At 33.8% G+C, this 23460-nt stretch overlaps 1 protein-coding gene across 1 annotated transcript in view; it reads right to left on the bottom strand.

The window, feature by feature from the left end:
• Nucleotides 1-23460, bottom strand: part of LOC145242980 (protocadherin beta-15-like) — a 631746-nt gene that overhangs the window by 485259 nt on the left and 123027 nt on the right. The gene's annotated exons all lie outside the window — the stretch shown is intronic.

The raw sequence follows: 23460 nt of genomic DNA on the forward strand, positions 1-23460 counted from the left end.
TAAAGTCACACGAAAAAAATATATATTCTGGTGAAAATATGGTCTTTCTGGTCATGTATTTTTGCTAGCACATAATATGAACAAACATATACAACACTACACCGCAGGAGTCGAAACAATGAGCCAATGAATTAGTAGCAGCCCACGTATTTTAAGAAAACGGTACTTGTACAGTTTAATCAAGATATTAAAAAATAAAAATATTGAAAAAAAAAAGTTATATTGTACGTACTTGCGCGAGCCTTTTTCAAGTCTCACGCAAAAACACGCGTTCACATTTCAAGCTATATTACTTGTCATATACATACGCACACAGAAACACACGCGCCCACGTCCACACACGTACATATATTCACGTTTGCGTACATACACGTGTATATACACAAACGCTAACGTATACATATGTACGCGCACACGTACGCACACAGACGGACGACGTCACTTCCTTTCACAGGAAATCCACACATGCGCAAAAGACACTCCGGAAACGAGTATAAAAGAAAGAGCGATAAGCGGCTCCTCCTTTTCGGCCCAGCTTTCGACCACGCGTACCTCACGCCATTTACTACTATGTGGGACAAAAAGCTAACAGACCGTACGTACACATTCTCACTCTTTCTCTCTCTATCTACTACTGGTCCCTGAGAACACCTTCGCATAGCTGACTGCTGACGTCAACCCTCTATCCTTTTCTTTGTCTACACGATGGACTGCCATTTCTCGTACATTACTCACTTCTCTTCCCATGCGCGAACAAACGATAGTGACCCGAACTTGAGATGAACACACATTTCCTTTTCCTTTCTACAACACCAGTCCAGCAACAAACGATGGTTACACCCGCGCGGACATGACCACATGTTATATCGAAAACATTCTTTCAACAGTAAATAAACGATGTTTATCTTATCCATCAATTGAGTCTTTGTTTCCTTCAATTCCATTCGTTTCATTATTCTTTTGTAACGGGATTAGGATTTATATATAGCCTAGTCCTCTACATACTCGTTATAGAATGAAAAAGAAATTCACTTAATTTGATCACGTGGTTTTTTTTTTTGCTTTTCTTTTTTTTTTTTTTTACAGCGAAAAAAACTTATGACGACAGCAAGCTGAAGGTAGCCATGTTTGTATACAGAAGGAAGAGAAGCTACTATTTAACATAGGGAGGGGGTGTCTGCGCTTTAGACTAAGTTATCTACCCGTAGTGTTCCTCCTCCCTTCCTCGTGGTCTAAAAATTCAAACATGGCTACCTTCAGCTCGCTCTCATAAAAATTGTTTTTCGCTGGGGGGGGGGCACTACTTGATCAAATTAAATGAAATTTTTTTTCGGAGAACTTCATACCATAACGGGTACGCACAATATAACTATTTTTTAATATTTTCATTTTTTTAATGTTTCGATTACACCACTGCACAAGTACCAAGAAAACTTTATTGGCTATTATTGTTTATTATGGAGGGAACTAAATATTTATCTTGATTTGAAAAAAAAAGAAAGAAAGAAAAATATCATTAATTTTTTATTTTTTATTTTGTTTGCTATCACTTGTTTGCTATTCAAAAATTAAAAATTTCTTCATAAAACTAATCTTACAATACGTTTTTTTCTTGGTTTGAATTTAAATTTTCTTAAAGCTTCGTAAGACTGGTTCAATAAATATTGATTGGATTTTCTTTAGCAAAAAGAATAGTTTTTTCATTTTGCAATAAATGTTTCGGTAGTTGTTAGGACAGAAGCAACATATCGACTTTTTTTTTTAAAGATATGTCGTTTTAAACGAAAACAATATTACTTAGTTAATTGTCATGTCGAAAATAGGAATATATTCAATAATTACGAAAATTCATTGAGTATAATTGTTATTGTGTTTTTAGAAAAAAAAAACTACGCTACATATATATATATATATATATATATATATATATATATATATATATATCTTCCCCACACTAGGAACCGATCCTGGGTCTGGCCATACCCACATGGGGAGACAAATAAATAGAAACATTAAAAAATTCCCTATTTTAAATACACCCCTCTTTCTAAACAAACATAATATAAGGAATACCCGAAAAGACTAAAACGAAAAATCACAATACTAAAATCCAAGAATCCAAAAAATAAATATCAAAATAGAATGAAAGCACCCCTACCCTTATTTCAGAAGAGCCAGTCCCCCCCTCCCCACACATACACATTAGTAACGACTTTGGATCACAGCCGCCTTCCTAAGGAAGCAAATAACCCCAAAATACTATAAAACAATATACACATTCCCAAACCAATAAAAGCAAACACACACACACACACACACACACACACACACACACACACCCTAAAGGAAAAGAAAAAAACATTAGCAGAAAGAGATAGCGACTACAGCCAGGTCAACGTCTCCCTGGACAAGCCCAATAAAAGAGCAATAAAAATTGAGCATACCAATGAATAATAAACACTTACAAGCCTCCACCCCTTGGAAAAACTTCAAATTAACTACGAAAATCGCCATTTTTACATCTCCAACACATTTGAAAGTAATTTCTGACGAGGACGCATCACAGACCGTCTGAAACGCGCGTAAAAACGATTTCAATGACTTAAAAATCATTATTACAATGATCCAAACATAATTCTCAATGAAAAACCAAGACACGGAATAATAAAATAATGTTAAAAAATACACATTGTTGGTGACTACTCCCTTATTTAAATATATATATATATATATATATATATATATATATATATATATATATAGCAGTCGCACGCACGCCGAAAATATGCGTACGATTGCGTGTACAACAATGGCTCCCATTTAGTAATTACATTCTTTAATATCTGGAAATGACTTATTTTCGAAAAATTGCAATGCGATATTTATTTTAAGCATACCCGAAAACCTACTAAAGTCGTCATTTAAAAAAAATGTTAAGGTGGAAACCAAGTAAAAATTTACCTTTCATTGAATTATCTTCGCAATAACAGAAATTATTTTTCATTGAAAAAAAAAAAAAAAAATGGTCAGCATTTGCAAAAAAAGCTAAAACAAAACACAAAAAATAAAAAAAATAAACAAAAACAAAAAAAAATAAAATAAACGAAAACAAAATAAACATAAAAGCAAAATAAATAAATAAATAAATAAGCAAAAAAAAAAAAAAAGTAAACAAAAACCACACGGAACTTTCGTTCAGCATTTTCTGGTAAAACGCATAAACTAAAAAAGTTCAATGACAGCACGGTCCCTATTCTGCGTAAGTACAAAAAATGTATTTGCACAGCAAGTTTTGAGCTCATCATGCACTGCTTCCGTTGGTTTCGTCGATTACTTTTTTTATGATCAGATTTTTAATTTTTGAAATGAGGATTTTTATTTGCATCATATTCAGGTGTATCTACTTTCATTTATACTATTGACGCCTCTTGTCATCGTTGCAGACGATACTAAGAATACTATCGTGCATTACTAAGACTTCTATCCTGATGGAATGAGCGCATGCTATCCTTGTAGATTAAATAAAGAATTCTGGGTTTGTATTACTGTACACATAGATTCGAAAAAGTTGTCAAAAAAACAAATATATAACAAATAAATGTTATCAAAGGCAAGATAAGTTACTTTTCTACCAAACTGGATATATTTTTCGTGTTTTTATTCAATGTAACATGTTTATTCAGCTCGAAAACCATACAGTGTTTACCGATGTCTTGGAAAATTCAAGATGGCGTCTGTCTTTCTCTTTAACACGGTAAGTTTCGGAAAAGGCGTTATAAATAAAAAAAAAAAAAACTGGATAAAATACTGTTAAAACTCGCTTAATATATGTCACCGTGACATAGTTTGATATATATTCGGCGGGTTTTTAACCGTATTTTGTCTATTTTTTTAATTATAACACCTTTTCCCAAACTTACAGTGTTAAAGAGGGAGTGAGGCGCCATCTTGAATTTGCCAATACATCGGTAAACACTATATGTTTTTCAAGCTGAATAAACATGTTACATTGAATAAAAACACGAAAAATATATCCAGTTAGGTAGAAAAGTAACTTATCTTGCCTTTGATAACATTTATTTGTTATATATTTGTTTTTTGACAACTTTTTCGAATCTATGTGTACAGTAATACAAACCCGGAATTCTTTATTTAATCTACAAGGATAGCATGCGCTCATTCCATCAGGATAGAACTCTTAGTAATGCACGATAGTATTCTTAGTATCGTCTGCAACGAGGACAAGAGGCGTCAATAGTATAAATTAAAGCAGCTGGGTTAGTAGATGTAGGACAGTTGAGGTAGCAGGGTTAAAAAAAAGGAAGGAAAACGTGGGAGGTGTGATAAGGATAGGCTTGAGATAAAGAGGGATAAATAAAGACCTGGCCAGAGATAGGTTGGTTTGGACGTTAATTTCTAAAAGCCGTCCAGCACATACCAGCATGTAAAATAAACGTGAAACCTAACATGATGATAGGTGATAACTCATTAGTAAAGAGAAAAAAAAAATAATTTAAAGGACGCGGTGTGTGGAGTCACTTATTGTAAGGGTGTTGAAGAGACAAACTGTTTTGATTTTGTCTGTAGCGCGCGTTAAGTCCAGACAACGGATTTTAACGTCTCCCTTTTGATGGAGTTTCATTTACACGTGTCAGGCTGGAGAAATCTGAAGAGAAACCGATTTGATTTCCGCGACAGAATCCTTATATAGCGACGTTTTTTTTGTCTTTTTTTTTAAAATATTCCAGCCTGTTTATTGTATCACTGCCTGTGGAACACAACATAGTTCCTTTATTGCATGTGTGCAAATCGCAATGTCGTGTGCTTACGCCTTCTAATATACATAGGCGTTGAAACGGTGATTGCTATGAAAATGTCTCTGCCGAAGATTTGTTTTGGCTGTATGTAGTGTCATTACAAATTACTTGTGAAATCAGTTGATGCAGTTCCCAGGCAGGTGGAAAAACTTATGCTGGCACCCATACTGACTTCTAAATAGAGCCCATGCTATGATGATGATGTCTCTGTTCAGTCGCAAGAGAGGATGGATACCCCCTGTAAGGGTGGCTGCACATGTAATTGTGAGGCAAGGGTTGCGCAATGTTCAACCACACCTCTCCTGAATCGATACTGCTCGAGTCCAGTGCCAGACGACCGGAAACAATGCAGAGATAAGCAGAGAGCACATACAGTACCAGAAATTCCAAAATAATCACCCATTTCAATACTGACGAGACTCAACGTAAACCTGATTCGGAGGAGGGACAATAAACGCTGTTTATACACAGGCATTTCGAAGCCTAATGCTTTTCATTGAAAGTGGAAAAAAGGAACTATGTTGCAAATACAGTGAAATGTGACATTTAGCTTATGTTACATTAGGAAGGAAATGTTAGAATGATAAAATGAAGATAAAATGATAGGAGTAAGAGTGGTTGGTTGGTTTGGTTGTTTTCTTTTATGGCATATCAACCCTTTTTGGGTTATTTAATGCCGAATCCAGTTATTTTGGAAATAGTATTCATTGTTGCATCAAGTTATTTTGTGGAAGGTTTTTATTCTTCAAGCTCTTTGTGTCTTCAATCATTAGTTTGTTGTGTTTGAGTTGGTTGTTTTACAGTGGATTTTATCGTTTCTGTTCCCTGCCCTGCAGAACATGAATGAGTTTTGCAATGGGAGAGGGAGAAGGGTTACAGCATTAATGTAAGGTACGTTTTAAGTTAGGAAATCAGTCAGGAAGTGAGGGAGATAGAAAAAGAGAAAAGGGAAATGGGAAGAAGGAAAAGGGGGAAAAGTTGGGTCGTTGTTTTTGGTTTTTGGTGTTGAAGAACATAATTAAGTTTTGCAAAAGGAAGCAGAAAAACAAAACGCTTCAATGTTAGGTGAATTTCGTCTCCGGAAGCCAATATCTTCGGACAGCCTGCTCTGGTAGCACCAGGAGTAAGGGTGAAGATAAATATGAGGATAATAAAAAAAAATTTAAAAAAATGAAAATAAAATAGAAGGAATGATTATACCAACAAGAAATGCAGATGTGTGAGGTATGGGACACGAGGTAGAAGGGGGTAATTAGAACGTGGATAGGGAGCTGGAAATTGCGATCATATAAGGAGGGGAATATATTGAGACTAGAGGGTAGAAAAATTAGGAGCGCAGGAAGTTGGAAACTGCCTTTATATAAGCAAAAGGATGAGTTGAGGCCTGAAGGGAGATGAATTAATAACTAGAATAGGTAGCATTTTAAAATTATACCCGATAGGCGGAGAGAACAGAGAATATATATAAAAGACTTCTTTTTTTTTTTTCAGACAAAGGCTTTTGGCATGAATAAAGATATGTAAAATGAGAAAATATGGCGTAGTGTGTGTGAGTAGGAAAGGACTAACAAATTAAAAAAAAAATACTGAGCAATATAAAAAAGTAAAACAAATACGTTAAAAATAAAAGAAAAACATTTTAAAGATTCATAAGGATGTTATTTGTTTTACAATATTTTTTGAATTAATTCAATTATTTATATGAAAGAGCATTTTTACCTAAATGCGAGTTGGAAACAATTTTCCCTTTGACCAGTTTGTTACCTACAAATGGGGAGCGGCATATGTATTGTTTTCGTTTTTAAAAAAAAAATTTTTTTTTAATGGAAGTCACCACTTATCAAGGCCCGGAAGCCACTCATGGATAAGGATATTGTTAAAAAAAAAATTATTCACTAGAATCACAGTAGATTCAGCCACTTGGATGAGTCGTAGACGACGAAACACATGTCAGTGGATAATTATATTTTAAAGATTTATAAAATATATTAAAAAAGAAATATTAAAAAATACACAATTTCAAATTTAAAGGTTTAAAGAACAAAAGTGCAGAATTTCTTTCTAAAAATAAGCATATTTATGTTATTAAAATTAAATTCGATATTTCGATTAATAACAGAATTTTCATCAGGAAAATCGAAATAGCGATGGTAATGCTTGGCATGTTTTCTTTCAAATGTTGGTGAAGTACAATGCTTATTATGAACAGTGGATTTTCTATTATTTAATGCGAACACGCTCAACCTGCACCTCATACTATATCAGACATTTAAACCTTATATATAACAAATTCCACAGCCAAATAACGTCGCAGCCCACAAGAGCCATGACAGTCAACGAACCGGAAGTCCAAGGCTAGAGTTTTGCCCTCATTTGGGCTCATCAGTTAGACCCATCTGAACTCAGGATTCGAAACCCGAGCCTCTTGCATGCAAGGCAAGCACTCTACCAACTGAGTAACGGCCTGCACATAAGAATTTCTATTAACCAACACAGATCTAGCAAAAGTTGCTCAGTTTGTAGAGTGCTTGCCTCACATGCAAGAGGCTCGGGTTTTGAATCCTGAGTTCGGATGTGTCTAACGAAACTCGAGTCATTGACGCCCGGTTCGTTGACGATTATGGTTCTTGTGGGCTGTAGAATTAATTATATATAATCTCTCACATTCTGAAAATCATATATATATATATATATATGTATATATATAATATAAAGCTGAACGTCTATGTGTGTGTCTGGTCATGAATAAGCTCCTATATGGTTGACTATTATAGAAAACTGATCACATAATGATAGAAGATGGGTATGTTTGATCTGGCATAATGATGATTCATAAAAATGGTGGGGTCTTCGTACGCACCTGGTCCACAAAGTATGAAAATAAAAAATTACAAAAAACGTTTACAAGTGTTTTTAATATAGATGTACAGAAGAATACTTTGATAAGTATGTTTTAGCTTAAATAGGGATGGTATAATAAAATTGTGGGGTCTGCATTCGCGCCTGGCCTCCATAGAATGGAAATAGGCACAAACTTTAATAAAGATTTTTCATAACTATCTGCGTAAGTATACTTTGATAATTATGTTTTAGTTTGAAGAAATATGGTATAATAAAATTATGGGGTGGTCGTTCGCGCCTGCCCTCCATAGAATGGAAATATGTCACAAAGATTAACAAAGTTTTTTTTAATATAGATCCACAGAATATTGTGATAAGTGTTTCAGTGTGAACAGGTATGGTATAATAAATTATGGGGTTTATCTATTTTATTTTCATCATATTTTGCTTTGGTTTTGATACCCCCAAATTCGAAGCTATCTCTTTACAACCTTTCTTTTTCATAACCTATCATACTTTCATAAATCAGAGTCCATTTTCCGTAGGCTATTTTTGAATCCAGTCAACGACGGGTACCTTTGCTAGTATATATATATATATATATATATATATATATATATATGCATGTGTGTGTTTCGCTGCATCTTAGATTTGTTCTTTGTTTCTATACACTATACTGATATTTTGGATATTATAATATTTTTAGTTAGCATTTCTTTAAAATTCCCCGGGCAACGCCGGGAAACGGACCTGCTAGTTTGAAATAAAGCTCCAGATTAACAATTGATCTTTTCAATATACTTCATCTTATATATATGCAATATTTATGAATGTGTTTGTGTCTTGAACTGGTCAAGTAGGTTTGGTGTCTTATGTATGTGTGTATGTATTGATAAAAATGGTTATGTATGCTCCCCCACTCACCCGACAGACACACACACACACACACACACAAAAAAAAAAACACAAAAAAAAAACAACAACAGTAGTAAATTATTCTCCATGGTCGAATGCAACAAAATAATAAAAAGCACCAAAGAAGAAAAAATCATTTAAAATCCAATTATTTTCTGATAACTTCAATTATCGCTGAACGCAAATAGGTTTTGATTTAATTTTCTATTAGAGTTCAATGGAGACAGTAATGAGCTAATATTGACAAAAACCATCATTCTTAACTCTCAGACCAATGGCGAGGAAGGAGAGAAAGTTTTAGGCGAGAGATGGAGGAGTATAGTTTCAGTAGTGCTCTGGAGGCACGCTTACGTTCAATTTTTGTTTCCTTAAAATATGGTTGAAAAAAAAAAAAAGAAAAAAAAAGGTATATAGATTAGTTGTTAGCAGTATGTACATATACAGTTTGACCATAGTCGCCAAAGCCTTGATGACTTTTCGTTGTCTACAACACTAAGATGTAGGGAAGGGCATTATTCCTTTTTCTGGCTATTATACGGGATAGAACGAAAAAATTGTTGCCCTAGAAAAGGCATGATTCCATTTCCGTTTGATGAAAACCGGTTTTCTTTTTTTATTGCAGACGATTTACTACTTGGTCAATTGTGTACAAATTCTAAGAGCAATAGGAGCCTTCTTCTTTTTACGTCTGAAAGTGACATAATGTTCAACGAGTGAGATCGGAGATGCGCCACTGTACAACTCATGCTCTCTACCGATCCAAGTAAGACAACAGAACCATTGCCAGCACCCTCAAAATGCAACTCCGGATAACAAGGATGTGTCCAAGGTGATGAAAACAAAGTTTCCGGCCACAGTTATGGTTTTTGGTATGGTTTCATGTGAGGGCCATATCATGTCATCTCACATCTTCGAAGTTAGCTTGAAAGTCAACACCAAAGTGTATCTGGATGTGCTGAAGAGTGTGGTGATCCCCTGGTGCAATCAGGTGGCCGCTGGCAGACCCTGGGTGTTGCGCCGGTTCACAAGTCCAAAGAAACCAAGGCTTCAGGAGTGCTACAACGTTGTACCCTTCTCTCACTGCTCCCCTCCTTCCCCGACCTAAGCCCACTGGACTACTTCATTTAGACATACGTTGAGAATATCACCAACATGACCTCTCACAACGCAAAAACCAGCTTTATCACTGCCATCTGCTGAGCACCCGACGACGCTTATAGAAAAGGCATGTTCCCAGTTCTGGACCCGTATCAAGGCAGTGATTTAGGCTGAAGGCGGCTACATAATCAAGTTACCTGAATTGATTTTTTTCAATAAAAGTTTTAAAATAAAACTGTAGTGTTGTTTTCTTTAGAGTGACACTTTTATCGTTCCACCCTGTAATGAGGAGTGTTTGGCCAAGAACCATCAAGTACCATCTTTTGTATTTATAGTATGACTTGGCTGAGGATTGAACACTGCTCTCCTGATGTTTTTTTTTTGTTTTTTTTACAAGGTGGTCACCACTTATCAAGGCCCGAAAACCACTCTACGTTTTGGTTTTGGCACAGATAGAGTAGGGAAAAGTTTTGACAATGGTTTCAGCTAGACGGGTGTTTTTCGTGAAAGATTGGTGAGGGAAGGGGAGCCAGGGATTGGAGCTCAGACGAGCTGGTGTTATAGTGTTAGTCTACCGGAAAGTAAAATAGTCGATTAGTATGATTGCTACTCTTTAGATAGATAGAAAAATGTTATCGATACGAAAAGTTATGTTAAGCTGAAATATTTACAAGAATGTTGACTTGATAAATGGGATTTAAGCTAACCATAATATAAACAAAGATACGTGACAAAAACCGAGCAGGGATCTTTGGTTACATGTATTAATGACATCATGATAGGAAGATAGACTGGAAACAGTACGTCTCCAAATCTGAGTCGAGTCCTCAGAGAGAGAGAGGGAGAGAGAGGGAGAGAGAGAGAGGGAGAGGGAGAGGGAGAGAGAGAGAATGAAGAGTTAAGGATCCGACCAGTTGTAATGGCTTGAAGTACCCGGGTAGGAGTTAGAAGTCCAACGCCTATCAAATTTAAGAAACAATGGACCAGCATTGCAGCTTTCCAAGGGGAAATATCCAAAATAAAGTTGCTGAAAAATATAAACCAAGGCTCTGTCGTATGGTTTTGTTTCCCTGATTGGCCAGAAGTTGGAACCCCTATTAAATGTTATTTGTCCTTCACGTTGTAAAAAGCTATTTATGTATATTATCTGTCCCATCATGAACTTTAAATGTACACACACAACAAACTTTAGGCAGACGATCACATGTACACTAGGCAATATAGAAACTCATAAATATATACCAGATTAATACCCCCCCCCCATGTAATACAGACCCCAACTATATTACACTAGCCCATCGGGAAACGCTAAACGATATGTTAATAAAATAAAAAATAAAAGTTAAAAAAGGGTAGAAGGTATATGAGAAGCCCAAATACCCCCCCCCCAGCACAAATATACAAACGAGGATGCACCTTCTCCTCGTGATGGTTTCTCAAGTGATCTAATTTATTAAACTCACTATGTCTGTCTCCATATTTTCAAACTCTATCTCTTCCGAAACTAGAAGTTGCAGAGCAGCACAAGGGGCCTCAAATGATTGGACTTTTTACGCACCATTCTTTTATGGGTCTTTAACTGGCTAAAATAGTTTAAGGGGTCAAAAATGGGTCAAAATTGAAAAAAAACAAATCGTTATACATTTTAGTTTATTTTTAATAAGTTCATATGCAGGTCATGTAGGTACAGTGGTAACGTCACCAGCTTTGGATGCTATAGTTTTGCTTTCAATTCCAGCTGATAGCATCCAAATACTTTTCTGTTACATTTGAAATCACGACTATAATAACATATAGGAAATCTGAACAGTTTAAAATATATTTAAGCGTATTTTATGACCAGGCAAAGCTGGGCCCCTATTTAATGTTAACTGGTCGATTGGGGGGAGGAAAATTAATGGAATGTGTGTGTTCATTTATTTTGTTTGTTTTATATATATGAACCTGAAGATCTGAGGCAACTGATGGAAGACAGGAAACTCTGGAGAGGAAGAGTCACATTGGTCTGGGCAAGGAGCCCATGATGATGATATATATATATATATATATATATATATATATATATATATATATATATATAAGGATCAATGTCTTGATGGCAGTATTGATGTCAATAACTTGTTTGTTGGTGGATACAGATGTTTGTCTTTCTGTCTTGTAGAGTGATGCCCAACATTATCCTCTCAATCTTCCTTTGTGCCACTGCCAAGATTTCACCTTGGTTGACATCAGGGCCCAGGTTTCACTACCGTAGATCATCACAGGTAGTATATACTCATCAAGGCATCCAAATACAGATAGGCAGGGCACGTAGCCAGACAACATGACAACAGATGGTCCAGCAGAACCACGGAATGGACACCTCATGAACATAAAAGGCCAAAAGGAAAACCAAGAACAAGGTGGACCGACAACCTGATACATGGGTCCTACATGGCAACAGATAGCTCGGGACATTGATAAAACCCTTATTGAATTACATTGAATTGAATAATAATAATCAACAGAAAATTGGCTCAATAATAATAAATTCAAAATCTGTATGAATTAAAATATTATGCTTACATGTATTTTATGGCAACGTCGGGTGGCGTGCTAGTCGCATAATATTTTTAGTGTCATCTACACGTATGCACACACATTATCTACTAGCCACCATCCTCAAGTGTCTTCAGTTCTTCTGTACGTGGGTTTATATGAGATGAGGATATTCCCCTCTACAAGTAAACCCTGACCAAACATTCAAAACAACATAGTAACTGAAGCTCCAAAACGATCCGCTCAACACGGCTATACTCAGGCTTACATAAAAAAACTTGAATAAAATCCCATATATGACAACCTGACATGAGGATAATTTTCCATACAAATAAATCCTGACCAAATATTCAAAATCACATATTATTCTTGGCCCAAATAACATCTCCTTGGCATGGCTAACCCACACTGGTTCTTATGAGCAATGGCGTACCTTCTCCGATTCTAATGATACTTATAATAACAACAAGAAGCTTAATACTCCACCAGAATAGATGAATTCTGGTCCTGGAATGCAATAGGACCCTGAGATCACAAGAAAGATATACTACAATTTATTAAAATGGTAAATTGGGAATAGGGAAATTATGTTCTTAACTCTTGTACTAACTCAGTGTTTGAGACGTATAGAGGAACTTTAATGAAACATTTGAATATCTATGAATCTTCTGTATGAATCAAGGGGCCTCTTGCTTTCTAGGAAATTACTTACTAAAGTAAAAAACAAACTAAAACTTTCTACAAAGTTTCATAAAAGCATTAGTTTTAAAAACAAATCAGTTCGATCAAAAATGTTTACACCAACACAAAGAAGCTACAATCTTCTTGCCTGACATTTTGTGCCAACAAAGAATATTCCAATTAAAACCAACATTTTCTGTCTGAGTAATTTGGTAGAGACCACAGAAGTCATTTTTGAAAAACTTTGACCCCTATTATGACCCCTTAAAATTTATTGTTTTGGGCTCAAATCAAGTTATTAAGTTATATCCATGTCCAAGGAACCCATATTTAAAATTTCAAATGTTTAGACCCAAAATTGTCGGAGGAGTTTGGCAGAGTTCTCAAAAGTCAAATCGTTGAACTTTGACCCCTCAACAGCCAAAATTTCGGGCCGAAAACTAATTACAGGGATTTTCCCAAATTTCAATACCCTGTCTATCAAATTTCGAGTCTGTAGACTGAAAATTATCAGAGTTATTGTGTAGGGAAATGTACACAGACACACACACATACACAGACAGGCAGACAGACACTTTCACTTTTATAGATATACTAGTAGTTCCGCCCGGCTTTGCCCGGGCCCTATGTACTGTTAATATATTAAAAAGTGTGAATAAGTAAAGTAATTGCATTGAATCTATGAAAAAAAAAAACAGTTTTGTTTACTCAATCATCGTCAGCAACAATTACAAGGGAGACATAGATTACCAATCACACTTTAAATACAACTGTTATGTTAAGTCTCATAAGTACCATACCCAAGAAAACTATGATCTAGAGAGATAATTTGGTGCTTCTTCGTTATTGTAGTAAAATTCGAAAATTGAAATTTCAAGTGGAACTAATAGTATCTACTGAATTGTCATGTCACAGTAATAAACATATCCAAAAATTACAAAAAGGCCATAAGATAAAAACAATCAATTATTAAAGAAAATAGATTTCAAAGAAATTAGCAATTTTAGCTTACATAATAACTAAAGAGCGCTTATGTTAGCAAGGGAGGTAATTTATTTTTGAAAACTGTCAAAAACTTGGACAATTTTTGGAGAACAAAAAATGTAAACTATGAGTTGTACATTATGTTCATTTTGTCATTTATTGCCCGTTTTTGATTTATATAAATTCTTCTTGATTAACATTACAAACTATGAGTTATTTCCCTTGTGTTTACGTCACATGTCACACATGACAAAACAAATATGGCTGAAATCATTTTTTTTCCTTGAATAATGGAAATATGTGGTTTATATAATATTCCAAAAATATTTAATTGATTGTGACATGACAATTAGGCAGATAACATTGCTTATTGTTAAAATTGACAAAAAATGTGAGTAGCTATTGTTTTTCATGAAAATTCAATTTTTCAGCTGTCGGATTTCACTACAATAACGAAGTATTAATAATTGAATTAATCGCTTACTGAATTATCTCCCTTTAATTAAACTTATTCTAAACACATTACAATGCACGTAGCTGCAAGCAGCAGTTTCTAACCGTTTATTTAGTATTTATGTTAATTGCCAATAATTACACTCTTTTCCTTATGCTTGTAAAACCATTTCAGCAGAACCCATAACAAAAACAAATTAACATAGTTTTACAAAAACTAGTTTCTTCGTTATGAGTCCAAAGTGCTGGCAATATACACAAGAAGTTCACTTTTTGATTCTCTTTCACTAAGATTTGGAGTAAATCAATTATTGTTAGACCATAAAGATATACATAGTATTTTTTTGTTTTTATTAGGTTGGTGCAAAAATAATGCTTTTTGACGTTCAACTATATATATATATATATATATATATATATATATATATATATATAAACAACATCATTTTTGCACCAACCTAATACAAGAGGGGCCACAACATTATCAAGGCCCAAAGGCCACTCGAGGATAAGGGTTACTAGGTGTACGGTAGTCATCAGGACAACAACGTATTAATAGTTAGTAGTGTGAATTTGGGAATGGCTCAGCAAAAACTTGTTTATATTGGACTTGAAGATGACCACATTGTAGTCAGCTGGAAAACAGGCCAGTGGAACATAGTTCCAGAGGCGGACAGTTCTAGGAAAGAAGCTTAGTTCATGAAATCCATGTTTAGACTTTGGTACAGGTAGAGAGTGGGGAAAATTGTTGATAGTGGTTGTAGTTGGATAAGTGTTTTTTGTGAAGGTTTGACAAGGGAGCACCATAGATTGGAGCTGAAATGAGCAGTCGCCATGAAAATAATGATAGGGTAGAGACAGGTTGCAGAGAAGAGTAAAGGGCATCAAAGCTGGTTTTGAATTCTGTCAAACAAGATAGGGTCGTCCAAGCAGCTTTAGTCCAGATACGGCAACAGTACTCCGTTCTAGGACGTAATTGGCTCTTATACAGATAGTGATTGCATCAAAAGTGAAATATTTACTGGAGTTGTACAATGGTCCAACCATTTTTTGGGGCGACCTTGACAACGGATTTGATGTAGGTGCTCCATTTCAGATCAGGGGTGAAGATCAGACACAGAAGCTTGTTAAAGCATGGTGTTGACTTTTTGATCCTGTAACTTATGTTCGAGCAATCAAACTACCAACCAAAAAGTCAGAAACTGCACTAAACAGCAAGTAGTACTGACAAACGACATCTAGGTTAGCTCAGACATATCCTAAGGTTGGCCCCCAGAAAGAATTGCTCCAATGAACCCCAGTTGGAAGAATGAACAATTGAGAGATTTGATTACAATGGAAAGAAACTGGAGGGGAGGGACACTAGATCTGATATTCACATCGTAACCTGAAAAAAAAAAAAAAAAAAAAAAAAAAAAAAAAAAAAAAAAAAAAAAACCCTATCCCAGCCACCTATATATCCTGGCATTCTACTGTATTAAAACTTAGAAGAATATATATATATATATATATATATATATATAAAACCAACTTTTTTGGATTTTACCGTTATTGGATATTTTACCCTTCACCAGACTATCCATTCACGTGAAATCACCTTTTTCTTCACCATATTCCCTCTCCTTCACTATTTATTACCAAGTAAGATCTATGACTTACTTGTAGTTTCATCAAATACTTTTGCAAGCAAACTCCGATCCCGCATTTTGCTAAATCCTACCCTCTGATGAGAAGAAAAGTATTTCTTCAAAACTATGCGGATTAAGGACTATCCCCTTATTTTGTGCTTCCTTTTTTAAGGTTATATTTTATACCTACATTTAATATTTCTTAATTTCTTATTCCTTATTTCCAATCTAAATGGTATCAAGCCAGTTTCTATCTATATTTTCATTTTGTATAATTCGAGCCCTTCTCCTCTGATGAGAAGCATTTAGCTTTGAAATACCATTGCCCAACGATGTTTCTTTTTTCTTCTTTCTTTTACTTTTCTTTATTGTTCTGATGTTATAAAGTTATATGTTGCGTGTGTATTCCAAATGAGTTTAGGGCCTGACATCAATCAAACAGAAATATATTTTTATTTGATTTTATTTGATTTTTAACTTGCAAATAAGAATAGAAACAGTAATTTCTAAAAGGTTCTGTGCTTGGAGCAGAAGTGTGAAGAGGCCCTAAAGGGTTCTTGAAAACCGTCCGATGTGCCTTGAGTTATTCAATAAAATATTATAAAAATCTAAAATGAAATAACTCTAAAAAAAGGATAATACAATGCTATACAATAGGTTTAATGTTTATCATCAAATTCAGGAAAACGCCGCGTCACCCTGCTAGTTAAAAGAATAAATAAGAAAAAGATAAGAAAAGAATACAACAATTTTTGACCGCTATTTTATTTTGGCAGACGTTTATATTCCTCCGCTCTCCCTCCTTACTAAACAAGCACTCTTTGAAATGTTTGTTGTTCGTTTGTGGGGGAGGGGGCAGGCTCTGATTATTATCGATTGATCACCGAATTTTAACATTATACAAAAAGGAAAAAAATATATAATTGTTCAATTTTCTATGTAGGTTTAATACATATTGACTCCTAAGCCAATCCCCTACCTTTTTTTTTTTTTTCAATTAATCTTCAAAAAAAAAAAAAAAAGAAAAAAAATCTCCCTTTACAAATGCTTTTTTTCTAAATTCCGAGCAAAGGGATCATCTTCAGTTGAACTTACATAGATAATCTGATAATTTGGTGTTTAAAGGAATCCTTTTTTTTTTTTTCTGAAAGCAAAACAACAAAAAAATTAGAGCAGCAGTGAAGCAGACATTGAAAAGGGTCAATTCAAAGAGAAAGGGGATCATTTTATGTTAAAACTTATATGGAAAACTGATACCACATACACACATACACTTTAATTAAAAATGTGAACAAATCAATTTAAATGTAGAAAACAAATAACTAAACCCCGCACTTAATTGATAATAATTTTTCACCAAAAAGAAAAAAAAAATCAAGCTAAATGATTCTGTTTAGCTTAATTACTAGTTTTAGCTAGATCGCATCATTTGGGATCAAAATCACATTTTTTTACGTTAAAAATTATTTTTCATGTTAATTACAGTAAAACTATTTTCACCAAATAAAAAAGACAACAAAATATTGGGGGTATACTGTGGATAGGTAATAGTTAACTAACATTTTTTTTTAGTTAAATTACGAAAATATATTTGACTTAATAAGTTTTTATTGAACCAAAAATTGTGAATGAAAAAAATTTGCATTCGTAAATAAGAAAATTGTATTTGTAAATATAGAAAAATTATTTTTGTAACTAAAAAAATTGTATTTATATTTGTAAAGAAAAAATTGCATTTGTAAATTATAAAAATTGAATTTGTAAATTATGAAAATTGCATTTGTAAATTATGAAAATTGCATTTGTAAATTATGAAAATTGCATTTGTAAATTATAAAAATTGCACTTGTAAATTATAAAAATTGCATTTGTAAATTATAAAAATTGCATTTGCAAATTATAAAAATTGCATTTGCAAATTATAAAAATTGTATTTGTAAATTATAAAAATTGCATTTGCAAATTATAAAAATTGCATTTGTAAATTATAAAAATTGTATTTGTAAATTATAAAAATTGCATTTGTAAATTATAAAAATATTTGTAAATTATAAAAATATTTGTAAATTATAAAAAATATATTTGTAAATTATAAAAAATATATTTGTAAATTATAAAAAATATATTTGTAAATTATAAAAAATATATTTGTAAATTATAAAAAATATATTTGTAAATTATAAAAATTGCATTTGTAAATTATAAAAATTGCATTTGTAAATTATAAAAATTGCATTTGTAAATTATAAAAATTGCATTTGTAAATTATAAAAATTGCATTTGTAAATTATAAAAATTGCATTTGCAAATTATAAAAATTGCATTTGCAAATTATAAAAATTGCATTTGCAAATTATAAAAATTGTATTTGCAAATTATAAAAATTGCATTTGTAAATTATAAAAATATTTGTAAATTATAAAAATATTTGTAAATTATAAAAATATTTGTAAATTATAAAAATATTTGTAAATTATAAAAATATTTGTAAATTATAAAAATATTTGTAAATTATAAAAATATTTGTAAATTATAAAAATATTTGTAAATTATAAAAATATTTGTAAATTATAAAAAATATATTTGTAAATTATAAAAAATATATTTGTAAATTATAAAAATTGTATTTGTAAATTATAAAAATTGTATTTGTAAATTATAAACATTGTATTTGTAAATTATAAAAATTGTATTTGTAAATTATGAAAATTGTATTTGTAAATAAGAAAATTGTGTCTGTATTTAAAAAAATTGTGATTGTATTTGTAAATAAACAAAATCGTATTTGTAAATAAAAATGGGGTAAAATAAAGACAAAAAATGGGATCCGATGGTAAGTAATTGTTACCCACATTCACCTTCATTTAAAACAGTGATAAAAAAAAAAAAATCCGTGTAATAAAATATTCATCATAACTAATGTGACAACAAAATGGTTTCTATTGATATTTTTGTGCACAAAAATAAACGCTTCTCTTCTTCCACATTTCACAACAGACTTATTGATCCTTCGAACGATACTAAAACGCTAGAAAACAGAAATACTGTACTTACTAGAAGAATGCTGCTTCAGTTGCGACTATCACCAAAAGTAGTGTAGTAGTAGTCGTAGTAGCAACTATATAGTCAACACGAAAATATTAGTACCTATTTGGACATCGATTGGATAAAAGCCATTTTGTGAGAATTTCCGTAAACAGGTGGTCGTGGGAGGGATTGGGTGGAATAGCTTAAAACTCTTGCAAAGAGACAGTGCTAACGACCTCCTGGGGGCTCGGATAAGAGAGGTTTCAACAGTGCTTTGGAGGCCTGCTGGTTAAAAAACGTTTTGTCCTTTTAAAATGTGAGAAGAAATCAAGTACAGAATGACGCTTATTGCAATCAAAAAAAAAAATTAATATATACTAGCAGGTCGTCCGGCGTTGCCCAGTCGTGAGATACGCTTAAATATATTTTAATTCATTCATTATTATAGAAACAATTCTCTATCGATTATCATATTGAACCTAATATATAGTAGTGAGATCCAAAATAAAGAAAATATTTATATATAACGTGGGTGCCATCAGCTAGAATCGAAACCAAAACATACAACTCTCCACCGTCATTTCTTAGCCTCTGGTCAACCCATACATACATACATACATACATATGTATGTGTATGTGTGTGTAAGTGACCTGATCTCTCTTGATTGGTTGGTTATTTTTGTTTTACGGCATATCAACCCTTTTCGGGTTATTTAATGCCGAATATAGTGATCTGAAGAACATTTTTTTTATAGAATATATTTGTTTTTTTCAAGTCGGTTTCTAACAGGTACTACCACTCCAGATCAGAGTGGACCTGGGAGTAATGGCAATTAAAGGATAGCTCCCCACTCTCCAAAGCCCGAAAGCTGGGGCCTCACCATCGAATATAGTTTAAGGTCATATCCAGGACCGATCTGTGTCTGGAAGTGTGGAATGGTCTCTACACAACTGCACTGTCAATTTTTGATGCGCAGATTTGAAACTCGATATATGGGGGGGGGGCCGAATCTGTTGAATAAATTCGATTTGCTTTTTAGCTCGTAAAAATAGCTGCTAAGGGGTCAAAATTGAAAAATTTGGCAGGTGTAAATCAACTTAAAGTGCTTTTTTATGCATGCGTAAATATACATTTAAAATCAATTCATTTTATATGTTTTAACATCCATCTGTCGTTAGCTCAGTTGCTAACAAATAACGCTGAGGCACTAAATGTTTTGGTTTCGATTCTAGCTGATGGCATCGAAGTTATATTTTATTTTTTATCTTTTGAAATCACTATATATATATTAGGTACAATATAATAATCAATAGAGAATTGGCTCTATAATAATAATAAATACAAAATTTGCATAAATTAAAAAATACTTAAGCATATTTTATGACCGAGCAATGCCGGAAGGCGTGCTAGTAATAAATCAATGAAAGTTACATATAGACGAGAAACACAGACACAAGAGATCTCATTATTTGATTCCTTTAAACTAATGTTCTTATCAACGTTTTGGCCGATATAACCTCCGACATTCTTCAGGTATATCTTATTCAACTTGATAATCCTTGTTGAAATGGGGAATCTGAACAGAATTTCTAATAGAACCCTTTATTTAATCCACGGGGGGTAGCATGCTCTCGTTCCGTCAGCCATGATAGAGTAGACGTTTTAAGTACGTATTATTTGGAGTCTTCAAACTACTGTTCTTATCTTCAGTATTATTCTTACGTTTCGGCCGATGTAACTTCCAGCCTTCTTCAGATGTATCTTGTCAAACTTAAGAATCTTTCTGCCAAACTCAGGAATCTGCACCTGACAAAGGTCGGAGGTTATATCGATCGAAACGCTGTGAAAATAACACTCAATAGAAGAACAGTAGTCAGAATAATCCGAAACAACACGAATAATAAAAAAAAAAATATGAAACGCAAGATTTAATTAATTCGTAATTATTTTCTTGTAAATTTGAAAAGGACTCAACACGTTGTAGCAGTCTACGTCGCAAAGGAGACCAAGACAAAGAATAACTTGAACTCACTTTTTCGTGTAACAACATTTCCTAATTCTACCACAGTGTGTGACTTCTCGTTATGACTGTGATGTCACCAATGTGATTGACTTCTCAAACGTGCTTTCTAACATGATCATCTTCTCAAACGTGCTCTCTCTCTCTCTCTCTCTTTTTTTTATAGTCTTCTTTTTCCTTACCGTGAAAGCATTTCGCTCACGGTTTGGTATTTGCTGTCCGCGCTATGTTATATTCTTGACATCACCCACATTAAGGATTGAACCTTCAACCTCCATAAGAGTGTGACGTAGATGTAAATTTCTTCTTAGTACTTTATCCATCATGCCACAGATCCTTGAGAATAAAATTCAAGATGAGAACAGTAGTCCGATAATTCGAATACAAATGATCGATCCTCACCTAAAAAATTCAGAAAAAAAAAATAAATAAATAAAAAGATGTTTGTCTCCATGTTTTTTTTTTTTTTTTTTTTTTTTTTTTCAGTTGATATAAAAAATTTTTCGGTTCAACTATAACTCCGAGTTTCTATTTACTTGCTTCTCCATGGGGAGAAAGTTAGACACAAGGCCGATTTTTAATGTGGAGAAAATCCAGCTCCCTCAAAGGGGCGTTGTGGATTGGAATAAAAATTTAAATTGTCTCAGTCTCAAAGGGGTCTTTAAGACAGAAACGATGAAGTGCGGCACTAGAACAGATACTACACTTGTATTATTAATTTGTAGAAAATATATTTTTTTAAATTATGTTTGCAACAAATCAGGCATAAGGCCATCAAAAGTGTATGAAAATAAGTATAAAAAAAGAGTCTCTTTTACTCTTAACTAGAATCATTTCAGTCACCACAATACCATATCTACACTAGGGACCACTCTACTTAAGATATCCTCAAATTGATGGGAAATTTTATTGTTCATAAATATAATGGAGAGTGAGAGAAGAAATTGATTAGTAAGATCCTCCCAAAATAATAGATTACCCACTATTTTGGGGTTTCTTCAGAATCAAATCAAGTAGGTCAATTTCTAAATGGGAGTGGGATTAAGTGGGTGAAAAAAAGAAAACGAGTGACTGAGTTTAAGGAGTGTATGGTCTCCTGAGATAACTGTAATTGGAGAAAGGCAAGAGGGGAAAAATTGAAAAAGAGGAGTGGGCATTTTGGCAAGTTTCTATTAGTGGGGGGAGAAGAGGAGTAACTCTATCTGTATAAAAGCCAAGTACGTCCAAGGATGGAATACTGTTGCCATATCTGGGCAGGAGCTGCTAAAAACAGCCTATCCTGCCTTGACAGAGTACAAAATAGACTTCGTGGCTTAGTGGGGGATGCCCTTTTCTCTACCCTGCAACCTCTCTCCCACAGAAGAGACGTTGCGAGCCTATCCTTATCGTTATTTCCATGGCAGGTGCTCGTCTGAACTCCAATCTCTGGTCCCCCCTCGCCAATCTTTCACAAAAAACACCCGTCTAGTTGAATTCACTGTGAAAAATTTCCCCCACTCTATATCTGTGCCTAAATCAAAACGCGGATTCCATGAACGAAGCTTCTTTCTTAGAACTGCACGCCTGTGGAACTCTGTTCCGTCTGCCTGCTTCCCACCGGACTACAACTTGGATGTCTTCAAGTCCAATGTTAACAAATTCCTAATGAACCGCCCCCTTAAGTAAACACTTCATCAAATCTCCACACTAACGTAATGTACTTGCAATAACCCTTATCCCTGAGTGGCTTCCGGGCCTTGATAAGTGGTGATCACTGTGTAAAAAACAAAACAAAAAAAAAACAAAAAAAAACTCATTCACTCGACTAGTCAATCCGAAAACCTGGGGTTTGACAGGGGGAGGAAATGCAGATGGGGAACATACACTCATACTCGATTTCGTTTCATACGCACTTACTACTTGTATCTACCTTTTTTCAAAAGCTGAGGAATGTAATCATTTTCTATTACATCTGATTTTGACCTTCAGCTGGTGCTTGAAAAACACAATCAGATCCTGATCAGCACAAAAATTCAACCCGTTAATTATCTCTCTAGCGCAAAGGTCACACCACATTTGCATTATAAAGATCACGAGAAATATCATTTGTCTCTCCCTACCCCATGAAGATTCGAGATTATCAACTTCATAGAATAGGATTAGTGGCAGAGGATGCTCGGGATCAGTACAAGCTTTGTTGACATACCCCCACAACTGTTGATGTTTTTTGGTATTGGAAGAAAGCATGATCATTGTTTTTTTTCTTCAAGGGTGTCACAGGGGAGATACTCAGACGAAATCTGGGAACTGTTATATAAAATTGAACTGGAATACATTTCGGGCCATGTATATATATTTGAGTGGTTGAGATAACTCTTCCCTTGCATCGCCATTCAGAAAATAAATATGCATATGTTGTTCTGGTTTAACAACGCTGATTAGAAAGATATATGGGTAAATATGTTTATTCAATTATAG

Source organism: Euprymna scolopes, chromosome 21, assembly GCF_053919585.1.
Source record: "Euprymna scolopes isolate OS-2025 chromosome 21, ASM5391958v1, whole genome shotgun sequence".
In the NCBI taxonomy this organism is placed as follows: Eukaryota; Metazoa; Mollusca; class Cephalopoda; order Sepiida; family Sepiolidae; genus Euprymna; species Euprymna scolopes.